At 52.7% G+C, this 20533-nt stretch overlaps 1 protein-coding gene across 4 annotated transcripts in view; it reads right to left on the reverse strand.

Moving 5' to 3' along the window:
* The window catches only part of grh (grainy head), a 154801-nt gene that overhangs the window by 36874 nt on the left and 97394 nt on the right, over nucleotides 1-20533 (reverse strand). The window lies entirely within an intron of this gene.

Consider the following 20533-nt stretch of genomic DNA (forward strand, 5'->3'; position numbering starts at 1 on the left):
CTGTGGGATCGTCGTTGCGCTCTACGCAGGCCTTTGTACGGTTATGGTTGCAAGGAGACGTCTCAAAAAATAGTGACAAAAAAAAGAAAAGAAAGCGAGGGAAAGATGAGTCCCCCGGTCAAGGTTAAAACACGCCTTCCCGGTGATTACGGGCCGCGCGTTAATCTCTCCTCCGGCCTGAGAGATAACGCTAATTAACGCGGTTGGCTGCACCGTGTAACGACTCGTTCCCTGATTAATGGTCCCGTTTGTCGAGGTCGTCGGTTTCCGACCCGTTCGCGAAAGTGCGCCCTAGTCGGTTCGACCCGCCGCGGTTGCTCAGTGGCTATGGTGTTAGGCTGCTGAGCACGAGGTCGCGGGATCGAATGCCGGCCACGGCGGCCGCATTTCGATGGGGGCGAAATGCGAAAACACCCGTGTACTTAGATTTAGGTGCACGTTAAAGAACCCGAGGTGGTCGAAATTTCCGGAGTCCTCCACTACGGCGTGCCTCATAATCAGAAAGTGGTTTTGGCACGTAAAACCCCATAATTTAATTTTTTCTAGTTGATTCGTTCCTTCCTCTGTGCCGAATCACTACAGGTCACATCGTGCGTGTAAGTTTTGAAGATTAGCCCGGTTCATTTGCTTGCTGTCTCAAGGCGTTCGTGCACCTGTAAAGCCCTGTATAGACGCAAGTGTGAACACCCACGATTCTTCGATATTTCTCCTTTCAGACAACCGACTTGACTATTCTTTTTCACACTTTCATTCGTGTATTGAAGGAAGATTAAAAAAAGGAAGACCGAGAGGGTAGCTCCTGCGCATACACTATACCAGAATAAAGTGATCGTTAATGGAGGAGCAATATTCTTTTGCTATTCTAAGAACATTTACATTCAGACTGATTGTGGTCACGTAAAAGGCATAGAATAATCGAGTTGTCTGTAGTTCATTCGCCCTGCAAGCACACTCAAATAAAAAACGGGAGTGCTGGTGACTCCCTTTATGCGGCAGTAGCTGATTTTTTTCCATTATGACTCCATTTTAGTTACCGCAGTCTCAGCAGAGTACATTTCACTATGATTCGACGCGAGCTCAATCAGGGCAAGCGCACCCTGTCGGAGGCGCAAGAAAAAAAACCTCCTCAAAAGGGAGTCATTTAGAAGAAGAAGCAGTCACTTTCCCGTAAATGGAGTCACAAGAGCACTCTTCTTTGCAGTCTAGAGTGTATATGCACAGCCGCGTAGATGAATAAGTCCCTGCCCGTTTGGGCCGGGCTTCGTTGGTCGCGAGGTGGGCGGGCCACGCTCGAACTTTTTTGGCGGACAGTCACACCCCCCCCCCCCTCTCCCGCCCAGGATAGAGTGAGCTCTGGCGAAGTCCATTTGTTTACTCACGCATATTTCGACCTCGCGGGCTCGACTCCGCTCTTTTTATATTTCTTTATTAATTTTTTTCTTTTCGTACGACCGTGCGCAAGTTGTTTTCACGCTGCGACTCCTATACGGTTGGAGTTCCCGTCACGCACCCCTTTCCGACCTCTTCAGTACCCCCTCCCCCCCCCCCTCCACCTCTCCGCATGGAAACTATACGTGTCCTTTTTTTTCTTTCTTTATTCCTTCGTCGACTGGCTGGCTCTTACCCGTTGTCTGTCTTAATGCCACGAAGAAAGATGGCTATCTGTCGTCTCCGTTTTGTAGATCTTTTTTTTTTTATAATCCTCCGCGCCGAGCGAGCTATCGCCGCGGTCTGCTGGCGGTGCCCGGGCGCTTTTATTCCTCGAACAGCGTTCGTTCGTCATCACCGCTTCGCACGTCTTCGCTATCTCTCTCCTTTTCTTTCTCTTTTTTTTCTTTCTTTCTCTGCACTCTCAATCACACCCTCGCCCCGGCCCTGCCGCTCTCCCATCCCTTCCCCCAAATCTCAGCGCTGGCTATTTCTTCGTTCCTTTCTTTCCTTCCTTCTTTCTTTCTTCCTTTCCTTCTTTCTCTTTATCTCTCTTTCTTTCCTTCTTTCTTTTTCAATTTTTGCTCTCGAGACTTCACTGCCGGTACATTTTCTCAGCGTCCCGCGGTCGAGCCCGGTCCCCACTGCCTAATCAATCTTTCCGTGAGGCCAGAGGGACGCATTGGCAATCAGATGCATACGCGCGGCTTCTCTCTACGCAAGCTGGCTCCCCCATGGCTACAATATTCCCGCCCGGGCTCCTACCGATCGTGCGTATGCGAGCGATAAGAACGCGTATAAATTTCTTTTCCTACGCAGAAGGAGAAGAGCAGCGACGTTCTTCTTTTTTTCTTTTTCACTTTATATCTATCCTTCTTTAAAGAAAAATCCTCGCCCCTCATGTATTGGCTTCGGCCTCGATGCGCCATCGGCGTCGCCCTCCGGGATCGCCGCTGGCATGACATCTCGGAAGTCCGCGTTTCTTTGCTTGCAAGTTGCCTCGTGGAACTGTATTAGCGCACAAAGACGAGTGCGAGGAGGGAATGCAGGACAACGCGTTTCCGACGATAGAAGACAGGAGAAGGCTTAAACGCCTTGTCCTGTCTTTTAGCTTGGTACTCGTCTTTGTGCGCTAATACAGTTCCGAGATGCAAGTACACCAACTAGCCCAGTTGTCCATTCTGTTGCAGGCACGATGGAAGCGGACTTGTGAAAAGGAAAACGTTCCCTGTCACGAGTCTTTCTCCGGCTTGCGACGTTTCCGCAGAACTTATTTGCCGAATTTAACGTGGCCGAATTAAGCGGGATGACGTTTTATGCGACATGTGTACTTCGTCATCTGCGCCTGTTGTGGCTGTTGTGCGACGAGTTCAGTGCGGTTACGATATGCGGAATCGTTTTAACCGCGTGCTAGCAAACCGACGCTTCGCCGGAAGTTTCGGATTGCACGAGGTCTTCTGCCGCACGAAAGGCTTACACACATCGCACGCTCATAACTCGTTCTGGGAGTCATCGAACTAAGCGTTTATTATTGGCTCGCACGCTGTGGGCTCCGAAAAAGATGAATTGTCAAAAACAGTGCGCGGCGGATAAAATTTGTGATAAACGACGACACGCGCGAGAGAATAAAAAAAAAAGAAACACATAACAAGCAAACGCCCCGGGCTGCGGACGAAGCTTCTCTTTCTCTCCCTCTCTATTCAGATGGCGCAGGCATTCGGGTGGCGAGTTTTCTGTTTCTGTTCTCCGACGCGCCAAACTGCGGCACGCAGACGCACGGAGGCAGGTAGGACCTCACGTATGCTGATAAGCGGCGGAGTGCAGGGACGTGGATAGATGAACCCTCTCCCCCTCGCCCCCCTCCACCCTGTCGCGCATGCGCCGTGACCTCAGCCAGCCAGTCCGCTCTCGCCACGACCCGGCCTTTCCGCTGCGCCTTCCCGCCGCGCGATGCGCTCTAACACTGCGCTCTGCGTGAACACTGCAGTGTTTACTAAAGCCTACACTAGGGGAGAAATGCGGCGCTGCAATCGGCCACAACCTGTAGTGTTCCTGATGTTCCGCTCGCACGTCGAGGCCCCCTATTACGGCAGCCTACAAGACTGCACCGTGGTGAATACACCACTGACCAGCTCGGAGAGAGTTTTTGTATGTGCTCCAGCCAACTGCAGTTGGCTTGTACGACAGAAGTACGACAGAGCCGAACTTCTTTCGATATCGACGCCTCTCGGGAGTTGTTTCGGAGCGCGGAAGCACAGAAGGTACATGAAGTGTGTGTGTGTGTGTGTGTGTGTGTGTGTGTGTGTGTGTGTGTGTGTGTGTGTGTGTGTGTGTGTGTGTGTGTGTGTGTGTTATTATTCTCGTCTCCATCGTCATTGATGCGCCTGCCACATACCCACAGTGGGAATCGACCACTCGTGTGGAAATCGGAAGTGTGCGCATCGCGTCTTCTTCAGGTGATGCCTGGCCAGTAGTGTAGATTCTCTCCTCAACGGAACGGTGGCGCCCTCTGTCGTCATTACCGCAAGGCCCGGAGCGCACGTCGTGCCTCGCAGTCTGGCATTCTAGCCAATTTTGGATCTATAGTAAGTTTGTATTAAAACGCTGCGTTGGGGCAACGCTAGTTCACTTCGCGTTGTAGGAGTATGGCCTTCGAGATTGCCTCGCGTGGCGCCGGGTCGACACGGAGCTTGGAGGCTATTGCAGTCGTCGATATGCGAAGGCGAAGCACGTAGCGACGGCGCGGCACGGCGGTAATCAGTCGCCGGGAGGGATATCCCGCTTGGCTTTGATCTTGGCTTTGTCTTGGCTTTGAGTCGTGCGTGGGGCAGAGGGAGATATCCTATACCCACGCCAAGCCGTCTGACGGCGAACGCCGATACGCACGCGCTGCCGTTTGGGCATGCGCCCGATTACGATGAGTCTTATCGAAGAAGTCGCTATACACGTATACCACCACCACTCGGAGAGAAAAAAAAAAATGAGGAAAACCAGCCTGTTTCCTCGCAAAATAAAACAGGCCCTAGCCGGATTGGCTGCTTCGTTCCCAAGTAAAACGCAGCGAAATATTTTTGACCTTCGAGAACTGGCCGGTTATCTTCGAGCGTTCGGCTGGGAACGGAAGCGCGGTTCCGCCCTAAAGTCCGTAGGCGTAGCGCAACCACCACAGGACTAAACAGTGACACCGAGTGATACACGCACACCTAGTCCTATGACGAGTATGATGAGTATGACGTACTAACGAGCCCAAAGCGAAACTATAGGGGCGGGGGGGTAGGGACTAGGGGGAGGGGGGATGCATTGTTTCGGTTTCACGTCATGTTGTTATTGTCATAGTCATTATCCGCCCATGTAAGTTCACTACGGGAAGGAGTCTCCCCCCCGAATCCCTCCCATTATACCCCTGTCCTGCGCTTCAGCCTAAGCAATTTTAGGCCTGCAAATTTCCGCACCCTCGAACGAGGCCTAATTGGTTGGAATGCGAGCGTTCGACTCCATGTTTCTTTTTTTTTTGCATTTCATCCTTCCAGAATGCTTCCGTCGCCGAGAATATCCCCCCCCCCCTCGAATTTGCCGCCCCTCCCACCTGCGGGCGCGGGAATGTGTGTGCGTGCGCGTGCGTGTGTGTGGATAGAGAGAGAGAGAGAGTACGTGTACGCACCATACGACTTGGTTTCTAAAAGCTTTTCAGTATGCCGAGCGTTGTTTCATGACCGGGACGCATTCTCGCTTCGCGCCGATGTGTTTGCATTCACACGCCGCTATTTCGCGCCGGCTCTTCCTTATTCGCCCGGGGCGAGGACTTTTATAGTTACAGAAAAAGGCTTGCTCGTCTGGTTAAGTTTAGCTGTCCGGCGCGCACAGATTTCATCTCTCTCCCCGTTGCGTGCCCGCTGGGATGTCAAGGTCGGCTTAACCTAACGGCAGGAAAGCTTTGAGGAATAGCACATCTGGCTCGCCGACGTTGCGGTTTTTTTTTTTTTTTTCCTCCGCAGTAAATGCGGGGTTCTATTTCCGTGATAACCTTAAAAAGAAGGCTTCTCTTCTTTGCGCCCTTTCTTCTTCTTTCTATTTGGAAGGAATAGCTGGGAAAGATAGGGCGTAATGTTGGGTGGCGTACATATGGCGCCACGTGCGTAAGTTACAGAATAAAAAAAAAAGAAACATTTCTTAGCGAAGAAATTTCTTCTGTCGGAAGCTCGCACGCAACCTCGAACTGTTCCTTGTATGCAAAGGACGCGTAATGTTGCTCATGAAAGGGTGTTGAGGAAAGAGATATGGGTGGTTGGTGGCGTCTCAGCGAGGTGACGTACTTAAGATAAAACGCAGCATTTCGTAACAAAGATAATTCTTCTATCCGAAAGTTCGGCACAACTTCGAATTGTTCCCTATATTCCGAACGACGCGTAATGCCGTATTGAAAGAGCGTTGAGGAAGGGGTGAGTCAGATAGCTGACGTCAGAGCACAGTAACGTATACTTAAGATGACGAAAAAGACAGGAACCTTTCGTAACAAACAGAATTATCCTCTCGTAACTTTAGCACGCAACTTAGAATTGTTCCCTATGCGCACACGGGGTGAAACATACTGTCGATGCATCGAGAAGGGTGACACATACATGTATTTTGTGCACTGGGCGCGCTGCAGGACCTAACTACACGTATAGCCCAAATCGTCACATTCGGAGTACTGCTGTGAAAAGCAAGATGCGGAGAGGTCTCTCAGCGGGCGCCGAACTACGGAGTCCACGACCTCGGTTTTCGACGTCAGCGTTTCGTGCGGCTTAAGATTTTACGTTCTTGCGAACCTCGTGTTCAATACCTCGGCCGGCCCGGCCTTCCGGCTCGAAGTTTACCGTTGAATCGTTCGCACAGCTGCGTTCAAATTGAGCGCGGCTGGCAGCTCCCCCGACGAAAACCACCTCGCGCCAAGCTAATTTACCATGCATCAGGGAACGGCTCCCCCCCATATTTTAGATGTCGACTCGTTTAAGTTTCTGACCTCATAATTTCGCAGCATTCGCCGCTTGAATACTGATTTCGCGTTCTTCAGCTACCTCCCGTGGAACCACGCTGCGTAGGTATATGTATACATATATATGTCTAACGCAATTGCCTACGCCCCCCCCCCCCCCCCCCTTCTGTTCGGGTCGCCTAAATACAGGCGACAGCCAGCCCAGGCGTGATGGCCATCGGAAGCAGCGACGCTCGCTGCGAAGGAGCGTCGTTCGTGAGCACTCCCTTATAGGATTGCCAGCTTGCGACGCGGAATAGAAAACATCAACAAAAGACAAAACAAGGCAGCAAATAAACAAAAAGACACGTCGAAAAGTCATTTGAAAGAGAGAAAGAAGGAATCAGGAGGGGTTGGCGACGGGACAGCCGCGAAGCACTCGGGCCTGCGGAATTAATGCCGTGCCTTCTCACCCCCCCCCCCCCACTCTCTTCGATGCATCTCCTCCTCCCCCCCCCCACCTTAGTTCGTATACTCCGTACTCCCCTTCTTCCACTCCGCGTCGTAGTCGTCGAACGTGCGCCGAGGGATCGGCCGAAGGAACAAGAAGAAAAAGAAGAAGATAGAGCGAAGACGCTGGCGAACGACGTCTCGGCCGTGTCCGGTCAACCTGCAGCAACGGCTCGAGTCAGTGCGCCCCCGAGATGGTGGCGGCGGCAAGAGAATGGGAGGGGGAGGGGGGGGGAGCACCTTTTATCGGGCGCTCGTAAAAACGCCCAGCGGGCAGGCAGGCTCTTGGCGGCCGCGCACCATCGCTCGTCTTCTTCTTTCGCTTTGTCTCATTTTTCTTTTCTTTCTCGCCCTCTGTCTATAGCACGATGGCCAGCTCTGATGGGGCTCGAGTTGAGAAGCATTGGATTAAAGAAAGAAAAGAAAAAGAGGGGGCTGAGCGTAGGGAAGGGGGGGGGGGCATAGATGCGTTAAGAGGCTCTCTTCCGTCCCTTCACTGCCTTAGTCGTAGACGTCGCTTCTCCCCCCCCCTCCCAATATCCTATCCCCCCCCCCCTCTGCACACCATTGCTGTCCTTTAGGTTCTCCTCTCCGAGGGCCAGTGACCGCAAGCGCGAGCAAGGTGCTCGTACACGTACGCAAACGCACGCACGCACGCACGGTCGCGTGAGGCCTCCCCCGGCCGAGCCGCGTTGTAGCAAGTAAGAAGGCAAGCCAAGCCGAAGCAGCGGGAGTCTTCTTCTCGGCGGCCATCACGTCGTACGCTCGTCTCTCGCCTTAGCTCCTTCCTCGCTGCCGTGTTCTCGAAGCCTCCTCCTCATTTTCTGTCCCGTCGTGTCCGTTGGCGGGGGGCTCCGAAGTGTAGTCAGGTGATAGAGGTGCCACCAGGCGCGCCCCTCCCTCGCCGAATCTCCTTCCTTGACTCAAACGCTTGCGTATTTCTTTGTGCGTGTTTGTTTTTTCGTTTTCTTTTCTTCTACTTCATAAGCGTACATCTTGTCTTCTCTGCTTCCAGAAGAAATGCCGCGCTCAGCCACTCCTCTTTGCTGCTGCTGCTGCCTCTCCTGCGCGCTAGGTGGCGCTGGCAGTCCGCTTCGCTTCCGAAGCGCCCTCTCCTCCCCTCCCTTCCCTCTCTCCCCTACCACTTTAAGCGTGGATTCTGCTTCTTGTTTGTCTCTGCCTCCATCGACTCCTCCTGCCCGTATCCTTGGTCTCCCGTACTACTCGGCTTTGCACGGTGTCCCCCTGCCGGCAGACGAGGCATCTTCGAGTCGTACCGGTGGCGCAGTGCGCGCGTAGGTGTCGCCTGCGTTCCGCTTGGCTTTACGTATTTCCTTCTTCACCCTACAGACATTTTTTTTCAATTTCATTTTTGTTTTGTTGCTTTTGTGTTTACTTCTCTGTCCAGCCTCTTTTAGGTGACCGCCACCGGTCTGTTTGCGTGTCTTGGCGAGAAGACAGGAAAAAAAAATGCAAGAACAGCCGAGTTAGGCATCGCGAGAGGCTGCGCGTGTTTTTGGTTGCGCATAGGACGCGTACAGCCGGAAGTTCTTTTGTTCCTTTTCTTCTTTCTTTTTCTTCTTTCTTTTCCGAGAGAGAGAGAAAGAGAGAGAAGCTACTGCGCGCCATGAACGGCGGTCGCGCAAATTTTGCGGGTGGTTACCTCGTTCGTTTATTGTCTAATTGAGTTGCGGTTTCTTTAACCGCGACAATCGGCTGCGCAATTGGGACTTCCTGCTTTTAATTATAATTGTTGTCCCTGGAATGTCTTGGAATGTTTGCAGGCAAACGCATGAGGTCTTTGTTGCTTTCTTTTTCTTGATGTTCAAAGCATTGTTTATACCACGCTTCTTTTCTTTCTTTCTTTTGCCAATGCACAAAAGAACGTTAACGCCAGCAGTTGCCGCAGCCTCAGAGTGCCTTTATTACTTCAGAATCATCCATCCATGTTACGCACTTGCGTTCTATACGACGACATTGTCCTGTAGAAGTATATGCAGCGGGTCATCTATCATCCGTCATTTATACATGGCGCAATCATCCTTGTAGTACCGGCAGTGCTACGAGAAATGTGACCAGCGTAATTATTTTCGATGCGTCAGAATATCTTTGGGCTTCTACTAGTTAAACAGAAGGTATCTGTTAAAGATACGATTGGAAGAGAGAATAGAGAATTTTTTTATTAGAGGACGCAAGCGGCTTGCATACGATACTGCGCATGCGCATACCATTACGTCTCTGTTTGCGCATGCGCAGTAGCGTCATCTTTAGTTGCGTACGCAAGCCCGCTTGCGGCCGTTAATCTAAAACTCTCTAATGTTATGTGCGGCACAAAACCGGATGGGATAAGAAGAGTCGTCTGCCGACTATGGAACGTAGTATTATGCCAGATAATTCGTCATCAAAAGGAGCTACGTCACCTAATACTTGTTCTTTAGCTTAGCAGCCGGAAAAAACTTGTTGTGATGCGCCTATTTCGATTAGCAAACAAAAAAAAAAGAAGAATGTTTGCGGAACCAACGTATAGCCAAACGCAACCTGAGGAAGTGAACGTGGAGGGTAACAGGAAATCGTTACGGTAGGTGAGGTCCCGAGAAATAGCCAGGTCGGAAGGAGACCATTAGTTATTTCGCTGTTTTACTTCACCCGCATAATTACGTCGTTAATTACTTCGCGCTCACTCCGTGCAAGGAAGCGCGCACGCGCAGTCAGAGCGTTCGGAGGGCGCAGAATTGGGCACACACGGACAGACACACACAAATGGACGCATACGAACACACGCAGCCTACACACACACACACACACACACACACACACACACACACATATATATATGTGGACGCACATGAACACGCACTCATTAAACAAAAGAAATGGAGAGAACAGCGTATAACGACTGTTAGCATTGCTATTTTGTGGCAATTCGTTTCCGTCAAGGACAATTGACCGGCCGGCCGGACACTTTCGGTCCGAGCCCTGGATGTCAATCGCAGTCTTGACCGATATCAATAGCAACGGGAGTGCTAGCTGCCCGTTCTTTCGACGCAACGAACCACGCATCGTTGGACCCGTTGGCAACATTCCGTTCGCTGTTTTCGCTCCGACTCCGGAAATGCCTTCTGGAGCACCTGTTGTGCACTTCCGGTGCCACGGAGGTCCTCCCGAGCACACGGAAGCACAAAAAACGACCGGACCAAGAAAAGCGCGGCGATATTACTTAGATCGCAACTCGACCTACTGGTACTAACTGCAGGGACGGTTAAAGTTTAGCTCCGGTCCTGCAGGAACGCGGCAGTAAGTACGTGCCACTCACTGTTCAAACCCCCTCCCCCGCCACCACTACGCTCCTCGAGAACAAATAAGAAAAAAAAAAAGCACGTTCGGGAAATCGACCGCCCGACTGACCGACCAACTGAGCCCCGCACCGCACATTCCGAAGACATTGGGGCACGACACGCCGTTCTTCGGACACAATGAACCGTATGCGACGCCCATCGGCTGTGGTGACGTCAGGTGTCACCGAATACACCGCCACTTTACTCGGTGGTCCCTCCTCTCCAATGCACACTTGTCACCGAAACGCCAGCCAAGGTCCAGATTCGGCCCCCACTTCGCGTTCACTCATTCGAAACTTGGTCAAGAGCTACGCGGGGCGGCTTCGAGAAGGGGTCGTTGGGGGGGAAGTGGTAGGTGTAACGGGATGGTGGGCGGCTGGCCTGGGTGGGTGGGGGGGCGCTTGGGGGGGGGGGCTGGGGGGGGTAAGGGGGGGCCAAATTGTCGCCCCGTACACACGGGTCGCGCCACTCTCGGGTCTCGGCTCGTTGCACCCCGAGAATGTGCATGCGCACGCACGTATCGCTGTAAAGAACGCAAGTGTGTGTGTGCGTGTATATGCGTGTGTGTTCGCGGGTCTGGCGTTTGGCTATTACACACAGCTGCGCCCTCCCAACTCCGCTATACAGTCTCGCTCACCTTCTTTTTTTTTTTGCCCGGGCCGTTTATTTTTCTATTTTGTTTCTTCTTTCTTCAACCACCGCCCTGCTTTTTGGCCTTCCCAGAAGAACGAAAAAGAAAAACAGTCTTGCGGCCTAAGGGGCCGCCTGTTTTGTTGCCGTCGACGGTGGTGTCGGAAGCCCACAATTGATCTTCGAGGGCGCGTTGGTTGCATGTTCGGCTTGTGTCCGACTGGCCCGCCTTTCGCGGCGGCTCAGACCTCGAAAAGCGCAGGGTCGAACCCCCTTGCGTCCGACTTCAGGAAAAAGGGGGACTTCGTCGGAGGCAAAGGAATGGGACGGTTGAATTAAAGAAAAGGGAGGGGGGGGTAGGAGGCGATAGAGGGTGGGGGCGGTGTTTCTTGCAGGTCCCGCAACATTTCGATGAAAGAGGCAATGAGGCAAAGAATCGGTGCGACATATACACCGGGCTTTGGCAGAGTGGGGTGTTGCGTATTTGCGAGGCGGTCTGCGAGCTCTGGTATGCAAGACTGGGAAATTCGAGTCATCCCCTCCCCCCGTACCCACCCCGGGTAGGACGGAAACCCTCTACCGAAGACGGTGTTTATCGCTTGTCTGAGAATGCGGCCCGAAAGAAATGTGGTCGCAAGAGGTGTCATTGTTGATCAGCTTCGAAACGGGGGTGTCCGAATAGTGAAAATCGAATCTCTATGTCCATCGCGCGAATTTCTTTGTTTGGCTTGACTTCTGGTACATTGTTCACCTCGACAATGTCAGTATATGCCGTATTGTGTTGTTTCATGTGCGTTCATGTCATATGCGTTCTAAATTCAAACAAAGTCCAGCTGCTAACTGTAAGGGTCAGTAGGCGCTATCAAAATATATGTGGCATCCTTTCGCCTTTGTGTTTGAAATAATGTCTGACTCGACTTGACTACGAATATTTTGAAGATACTGACGGCAACATGGGATGAAACGCTAAATAGTTTTCTGCTTCTGAAATTTAGGAGTGACAAAAATAAAAAGGGAAAGCTAAAGCATGCACGCACTCACGCCAAACAAACACAGTGATAGAGAGAAAGCATCTCCTTTAATAGCAGCAATGCTATTCCGGAAACCGTTCGACTGTGGACTTCGACACCAAGACGCTGTAATGAGTCTGTGACCGATAAGGTGAAGTGAAAAGAACTCGTAAAAATAGAAAGAAAAAGAAACACAGCAACTCCTATTAGGTAAACCCCTCTCCAGGGGCATTTGAGGAATAAATAAATAAATAAATAAACAATCTGTCCGCTGAGAGAACGAGAATGCAGTCGAAGATGGCAGGGAACTTATATATAATATATCTATATATAAAATATGTAGCGATGAGTTAGGAAATTTGGGTGCCTAGAGAGTGGTGCTTGCTTGAGGAAAGGCAGTGGTAATCGGAAATCTCCCGAAGGAACGCTTCTATCCGTGTGCGGTGAACTTAAAAGTTGATGACGATGGCGGTAATGACTCTGTCGGTGTCGCCATAGAAAGAAGACGTAGCTGACACGAGGAGGTGTACGAGCAACAAGGCGACTATCATGTCTTGCTGGCAGAGGTCGGTGACCCCGTGAGTCATCAGTCGATTCACTCGTACCTTCCCGCGAGTCCCGATTGATATCGCGCCCGAGTCTGACTAACTATGACGCATCAGAGTCCGAGTGAGTCCTGGAGTCGTTTTGTATATAGAGGTCTGAGTGAGTTTCTTCAGTATACGCGTGATATTTCTACGTTTTCGGGAGAATCCGAGTGAGCTTCGTTCGTTTTGCCCAGTGAGTCACGCAGCCACCCTCGACTAATCTTCCAACGTACGCGACGTCGAGTATACGACGCACTCCGCTCCTCAGAAAGAAGCCGCAGCGGCTTAAGTTATAGGTCAACTGCACCGTTCGCGCATGCGCAGTGGCACGAGGACGTCGGCAGCGCGTATCACTCTGCTGCTAACCGCGCGGGCACACACTTACTCGCACTACCGGTGTGTCAGGCACTGCGTCATGCCAGAAGGCTCCGGCGTCGCGGGCGCTAAGCCTACTCGAGGAAAACAACGCAGAATAAAGCAAACGGGACAAAGGCCACGACGCCGCACAAGACTCAGAGACGGGCTGCAGGATGGGTGTGTGTGTGTGTGTGTGTGGATACGCAGCGCGCAGTATTCAGTGCTGCAGTTTTGCGCTGAACAAACGTGCCGTCTCAGCGTGCGCGGAGGCACATCGAGACGCCGGCACACACGTACAGACACACGCACACGCGAGCGAGACAGTGCCGCCGACCTGACTGTCCCTGCGCCGTCTGTCTGTCGTCTGCGCCGTCTGTCTGTCGTCTGCGATTGCCGGCTACGGGCGCCTCGGTATTCTCGCGCGTGTGTGTGTTTGTGCGAGCGCCCTCGGCGCTGACGTGTCTACTCAGCTCGTGACGTAGGCGTGTAACCTACTATGCGGCGTTGCGCGAAAGCATTCGGCTTGTCTCGGCGCGATATAGAGGGCGTTGCGCAAGCTGGGACAGCTCCTGGCGCCCCCCCCCCCCCCCCGGCCAACCCAGCGTGTGGCCTTTGGAAATATAGTGCATAACGGCGGTGTTCACCTGTACTATATGCCCCCCCCCTCCCCCGACCCATTGTGCCTTTTGATTCTTCTCTCCTCCAGCACGCGCACCATTCATGATGCCTTCAACCTTTCCTTTCCACGAAACCGGCCTTTTGAACTGTGCTACCGGTGCGAAATGACGAAAATTATTCTACCGCATTCGCGGCGGTATTATAGGGCGATTGTGAGCGTTTGTCACTGCGGGGTCCGGGCGACAGTGTACAGGTGGCTCGCGGCAACATGGTTGTCATTGTGGCTACCAGCTCGTCGGGTTCATTCGTTGCGAACATGGACCGGGGTTCTTGAAGAAAGTTTCTCTCTCTCTCTCTCTCTCTCTCTCTCTCTCTCTCTTTCGAGAACGCAATGCAAACTTTTCTTTGACTCTAGCCTCGCGTTTTATACAGCTTTTCATCAGTAGCAGGGGGCGGCAGAAAGTTAGGTGGGCGGATGAGATTAAGAAGTTTGCAGGGACGGCATGGCCACAATTAGTACATGACCGGGGTTGTTGGAGAACTATGGGAGAGGCCTTTGCCCTGCAGTGGGCGTAACCAGGCTGATGACGATGACGATCAGGAAAGATTATGTGGCGCTTACCAGTCTATCGCTACCCGAAGACAAGCCCGAAAGCATGACGTCAGGGTGATGCGATGGCGCTGCCGTCGCATTTCCTTCTGGGAAATTAAATAAATGGAGACTCTGATGGCGTCAATTTCTTCCGAAGACAAGATTAGTAGACGTAGCAGACGTAGCCAATGTGCCAAAAAAAAAGTCACTTTGTCGAACATTGGTCTTCAAAGCGTCGAACAGCGAAGGAATAGGTATGTGTCAGTTTACTCGCCTACTCTCTCTGTCTGTGTTAGTAGTCCCGGTTGTCTGCAAGCATGCGGGTTGACCACATACGGGGACGCGCCCGTTCTGGCGCGCGCGGAGTTGCTTCGTAAACGGTTTTCGCAAACTCTGTGCACGCATTTAACACTGACCGACCGGCAAGATCGACGCTGTTCGTCTCGGCCCGCAACATCCCGCTTAACGTCTCGTCTGCACACTTTTCACGCATTCGCTGGGCGTCTTTGCGCCGTCTCAGCGCGACGACGAAGACAGCAGAAAGCAGTGGCGAGAAGGACGGGAAAGGAAACAGGGTGAGGAGGGTAGCGACGTGGAGGAGAGCAATAAAACTTGAGGCGAAGGGAAAGGAGGAGACGGGGAGACAGGGAGGGAGGGAGCCTTCCAGTGAGGGGGCTTCGGCAACGCCTCCTAGGCTTCGGTCCGCAGCGGCCCTTTTTGATTGGAAAAGTGGCCCGGGTCTGTCTGTCCGTCTGTGCCGTTTCGCCACCAGCGCCGCCGCCTACTCTCCGTGTATAACAATGGAGGCGTGGAGGCTCTGGCGATCGGCTTCGACCTCGAGCAACCGTCGTTGACGACGCCGCTGCGTCGCCCGCTCGCTCTTGCTCAGACCGCGGCCAATGACGTGAGCGCAGCGTCGATCCCGCGTGTCACGCTTTAGTTCCGTGCAGCAGTGGTGCGAAGGCGAAGACTCTGGCGCCTATAAATAGATCGCGCGGTCCCACATATGCAGCGAGGAACTAGAGTCGTTGATTCGACCTCGACGGGGAAAACGTGCCAACGGTTCGAATTATAAGAAACACAGAATTAACGGAGGTGCAGCTCTCCTTCTGAGCTGACTGGAACACTGAGCGCAAGAACTTGGACACGGACACAGGGAAGAGACGAAGACGCACGGTTTCACCGGTCGAACGTCTGTTCCCTGCAGGTCCACGTTACTGCGCTAACTTTTGCACTCAAAATGGTGGACCAACTAGAGCCAAACGGTCAATCCTTCGCTTTTGGTGCGGTTGTCCGAAGTCGCGCTGTAATGTCTTACTCATACCTGAGACAGACAGCATTTCTTTGAGCTTGTCGGGGCATTTGAAAGGCCTGGGCACTTTTCCGTGTTTTTCAGCACTGTCGAATTGCCGTATCAAAACGCGGCTATGCAAGCCGACTCTACTATTTCTGGCGCTATAATCGGCACTTTATCCGGCCATGTGCTTTATTTGTTCAATGAAAACCCGAAGCGTCAATAATCACGAGGCAGAGGAAGTCACGTCACCGCTTTGAATCCTTTTTCCTTCCTGGTCAAACGGCCATCTGATTTCTGCAGATTCGGTGGGAGGGAATTCGGGATTCTTTCGAGTTATCGGAGAGTTCGAATTAAGCGAAAACGTTCTTAGAGGGAGCGCCCCCTTTAGCGTCCTTCTTTCTGGGCCCGAAAGCCTGCAGCGGGCACTGTACTATCGGGGCATTGCAAAGCAGCCCATTTTTTTCCGCAGTCTTCGTTGCAGCGCTCTCCCCATCGTCATCTGACTCACTGGAAAAGGAGGAGGAGGAGGAGGAGGAGGCGCACGGCCACGTTGTTTCGTCATGCTCGGGCACTGCACGCAATTACGAGGGAGGCGACGGGGCGCAACGTAGGCGGCGCAGCACGGAGCCGAGTGCGCCAGGGCAATCTGCGCCCTGACCAGGCCATTGTTCGCGCGGCGGTGCTTTTTTGTCCGGCCTGCCGTTCCGCGCCGGGCTGCCTGGCATTCTTAAGTGGTGATGGCGGAACGCGGCCCCCCTCTGCACCCCCCACTGCACCCCATCCTCGATCGTCCACACACTATTGCTTGGATGATTGGCCCAGTATAGTTAAGAAGACGAAGCCCGCCCCGCTTTCGAGATTGCCTCGTATTGCTCCCAATACCCTTGCTAATACAGAGCAGTGGCTTGGCGGTGGAGGCTAGGGCCTCGTAGCGGTTCTAAAGCAGGGGAATCTAGACCCACGTCTAAGCGTCTACGCGTTAATGCGTATGGAAGTGGAGGCAGTGAGAATCTTTGCTTGTGGATTTCCGATTAATTCAGTGGCTCGTTTCGGCGGTCTGCTGGGTCTGGTGGGAACTACCGGAGAAGCTATATTACCCACCGCGATCGACCATCGCATCTCAGACCATATCTAACAGGCCGGCCGTTGAAATTCCGACCAGAAGCAACAGAGCCGAGTACAGTGACTGTTATGGTGCGGACGAATAATATAGTTCCCGTTTCGTTTGCGTGTTCTTGGGTTCCTCCTTTTTTGTGTGTGTGTGGCACCTAACGCGAGAAAAAAAAGAAAAAGTCAGGAGATTTATAGTCAAAAGAAAATAAGAAAGACAGAAGATGCGGGGGGGAGGGGGGGGGTAACGAATCGAAAGGACAGACACCTATCCGTTCGATTTCCGTTCCGACTAACCAAGAAGTGGCAGCTGTTTAAAACGAAACAGTGCGGGCGCAGGAAATAATACGAGGCGTACAGAACTCGACGGGCGTAGAAAGACTCAGCGGGACTGGCACGACTCTTACGACGCTCTTGCTCCATCGACTGATAAACTCTCTTCTCCCCCCCCCCTCCCTTTCCTCCAGTGCTTTCCTCCAGGGCATGACAGGACCGAACTAGAGGCAAGCGATGGGAACGAGGATTCATTGGGAGGAACCGAGAGAAGGGGGGGGGGGGTTGCTCGGGGCGAATCCATATAATTCGATGCTTCCCCGACCCCGTAGTTGTCGGCGGGCACAATGAGTCTGCCTGGCCAGCTTGCAGTGTGACCCGATGAAGCAGCAGCAGCAGGCCTGTAGACGAGACGGTGTTTTTTTTTTTACTTTTTCTCCCGCGCAAGGCGTTGTTCTGTCTGGCTGTCGTCCTAGTGGGTCTCGAGCGAGCCCACCATTGTCTCTATAACAGCCGGCTCTCCGAGGAATCTCGCGAGAAAAAAATAAAAGCAGTAGTAAAACATTCACCTCGACGAGACCGCGCGGCGCTTGCACTAGTTTCTGTCCCGTCTACGAGTGGGTCGGATCGCATTGCGATCGTGCATTGCTGCGAGCAGACCCACTGCACTATATAGTCCCTCAGCGGAGTCCCCACTGATGAGTGGATGTATTGCTCCCGTCTCTAAGGCAAGGGCTCCCACGCTCGTTATGCAGAGTTAGTACTGTGCAAAACAAACGGGTCGATCGGTTGTGCGCGCGAGCGAAGGAAACAAAAAGAAATAAATTGACTTAACGAAGGGCACGCAGAGGGTTACGAGCTGAAGGATGTGCCCGCGGGTTCTCGTTGTCTATTGTACCACCAATTTTAATTGCCTAGTACCGCCAATTACTCGTTACCTAGACCGCCATCTGCATGTCCACGAAGGGCGCCAACCCCACGGAGGTAATTCACACTGAGTACGTTCCGATTCAATTGGGTATATCCAGGCATAGTAAACGTTGCAATGTATTCACATTGGAACAGGAGAGATAGAAAAGAAAGTAAGGTAAAAACTTCGTTTTCAGACTCCGTTACCGTGAAGGAAATGGTGGAACATTGCGTTCTAAAATGTTGGCCAGTCATGTGGCGCCGAAGTCCGCGACTTTTTACCGCGTGAATCATTGTCACGCTTCGAATTGCCTTCGGGGCCCCGAGTCACAGAGCACTAAGAGAACCTGACGATGCCGTTGCAATGAGGAAGACGGCAGAGGGAAAGCCGCAAGACTCAATGTTCAACACAAGTAACGAAATTCCTTTCTTCTCGAGGAACCGCAGTGGCAGACAATGACCTCTCTCAGCTTCGATGCATTCATTCCCGCCGACGCGCCAATGTCGTCATCCTCGTGAAATCGGGAGCGACCTGGCGTAGCTTGGGTCGAATCAAGAACGGTCCGATTCTTTCTGCCAGCGGACAGCCGGCGAATAGCACAAAGCGGTAGAACAAGAATATGAAGACTAGGCAGATGAAGAATAGGAAGAAAGTGAACAGCAGAAGCAGAGTGGAGCATCAGAAATATATCAGATGTAGTGCAGCAGACGTACAGCAGACGTACAGCAGTAGGCATAGCAGAAAACCAGCAGAAGTGCAGCAGAAGTATTGCAGAAGTGCAGCCCAAGAACAGTCCAGGTATAGCAGAATCATAGCAGAAGTACAACAGAAGCAGCGGGAATGGTTAAGAAATTTTTTCGCATTCAGCAGGCCGGCTCAGAGCCGAACCATCGCAAAGGGTCGCAGACTTCCTCCGGCGTCCTTCCCGGAGGCAGCCTTTCCCACAGACGTCACAAGCGTTGCGGCAGAGCGTCGCAGATGCCACGGCCACGTCGTGCCACAGTTGGCGAGACGTCACGTCGTCTCGTCTAGAGCGGCCGAGCCAGCGATCTCGACTTCACGCGCGCGTGTGAACGACGTTCCGACAACGACGGACACTGCGGACGACGCCGGGGATAATTGTCGCAGCCGCCGCTGCCGTCCCGCGACCGGAGAGCGCGACGTCGTCATTGGAGTGTAGTATTACCGCGAGGCGCTTCGCGAAACAATGCAAGGTCCTTGCTTCTCGGCGACCCCCTCTCTCTCTCTCGCCCGCGTTATACGGTACCGAACGTGCTGCCGGCGCGCGTCTTTTGTGACTCTTCGTCGGCGTCACGGATCGCCATCATTGGGACGGCGACGTTGTATAAAGCAACCTCCCCACCACCAGCTTGCTTTCTGATAGCCCGGAGGGGCGTCTTGAGCAGCGTTAACGTCTGCGTCTTTTCGCTTTCGCTTTGCGTTTTCGCGTTCTACATGTCTATTGAAGAGGGGGGGGGGGAAGGTACGCGAAACGCGCGTGCGTGTGTCGTCTGCTCCTGCGTATACACCAGACGTTGCGCCAAGTTTGAGCGTGAAATATTTCGCGCTTGATTAATGAACCGCGAACAACGCCGCGAGCGGCAGCTGGCGCCGTGTGCATAAGAACCGCGAGGAACACCGTTAATGAGGCGTTCGTCTGTTATATACCGGACCGTGCGCCTGTAGCCGCCAGCGCGGTATGTACACTGTTGCTCGTTTTTATTGTCTCCTCGCGTTCCCATTGTGAGTAATGATGAAGACATTAATCAAGGGTGTACACGGCGAGAACCTCTCCCGCACTTAATTCAACATTCATCTCCTTCCCTCTGCCCACAAGACACGCGAAGGAGCATTTTCTCTTTTTTGTTTGTTTGTCTGTTCTGTTTGCCGTGCTTTACCGTTTTAGGCGGCATAATCAGTGGGACTTACGCATCCGAAAGCAAGGACGTTCGTCCGTAATCAATGCGTATATTTCATGCAGAAGCACCTCTTTCTGGCCGGTGTATATAGGTTCGCCCCCTCGGTGAAGCGGTGTCAAGGTTAACGGGCAAGAGCCTAGACCGAACCGTGGCGCGATAAGTAACGTAACTAACGTAACGTAACATAACGAAACGTCCCACAGACGCCGGGCAGGGGAACGCCGGGTAAGCACGCTATACTCCCGGCCGCTTATCCGGGGCACATGGTAATCGCAGTTTACTCCTTGACGATGCCCGTGCGAATTACCCGTCTGCTCTCCAGGGAACGAGGCCTTGACGTCATGAGGAGGTCAAGAAGATGTCACACTAGGAGGAGTGTATGGGAGGCGTAACGTTTCTCTATAACCATATATAATGTACGTGACGGTCGCGATTCTGATCGCGATCAAGCCCGATCCGGATCGATTTTCTCAGTCGCGATTGGTTCCTTTGCGCAAGCTGCACGAGGGAGCCGATCGCGGTCGAGAATTTCGATCCGGATCGGGCACGATTGCGATCGAAAGTGGCCGTGTGACAGCGCGGTATTAAACCAGGAGGAATCCACTTTTTGCACCGTAATCATATATCAAGTCTGCTGCCGAGCAAATCCCTCTTCGTAGCCTATACTCCTCACCTCCGGTCAGCCAAACCAGCCACGTCCTGCAAATTTGTATCTAATCGGGCCATCTAATCTGCAGACATCGGCTGCGTTCCTGCCTCTGAACGCCCGTACTTTATCGGTTCTATACGCCCTACCTGACCAGCGCGAAACTCCATTCTTTATCGCATATAGAATGTCATCTACAGTATCGTCCGATCTGTAATAATTTCTTCAGTTTCACTTCGGCAGACCATACAGTTATTATCACCACGAAATCGACTCGCCTATACTTTCACTCCCAACGAACTCGCCCCTTCCACGCGTCCGAGCAGCGTCAGTCCTCATATTCGTTCTGTCGCGGGT

This window comes from Dermacentor albipictus, chromosome 6 (genome assembly GCF_038994185.2).
Source record: "Dermacentor albipictus isolate Rhodes 1998 colony chromosome 6, USDA_Dalb.pri_finalv2, whole genome shotgun sequence".
NCBI classification, from domain to species: domain Eukaryota; kingdom Metazoa; phylum Arthropoda; class Arachnida; order Ixodida; family Ixodidae; genus Dermacentor; species Dermacentor albipictus.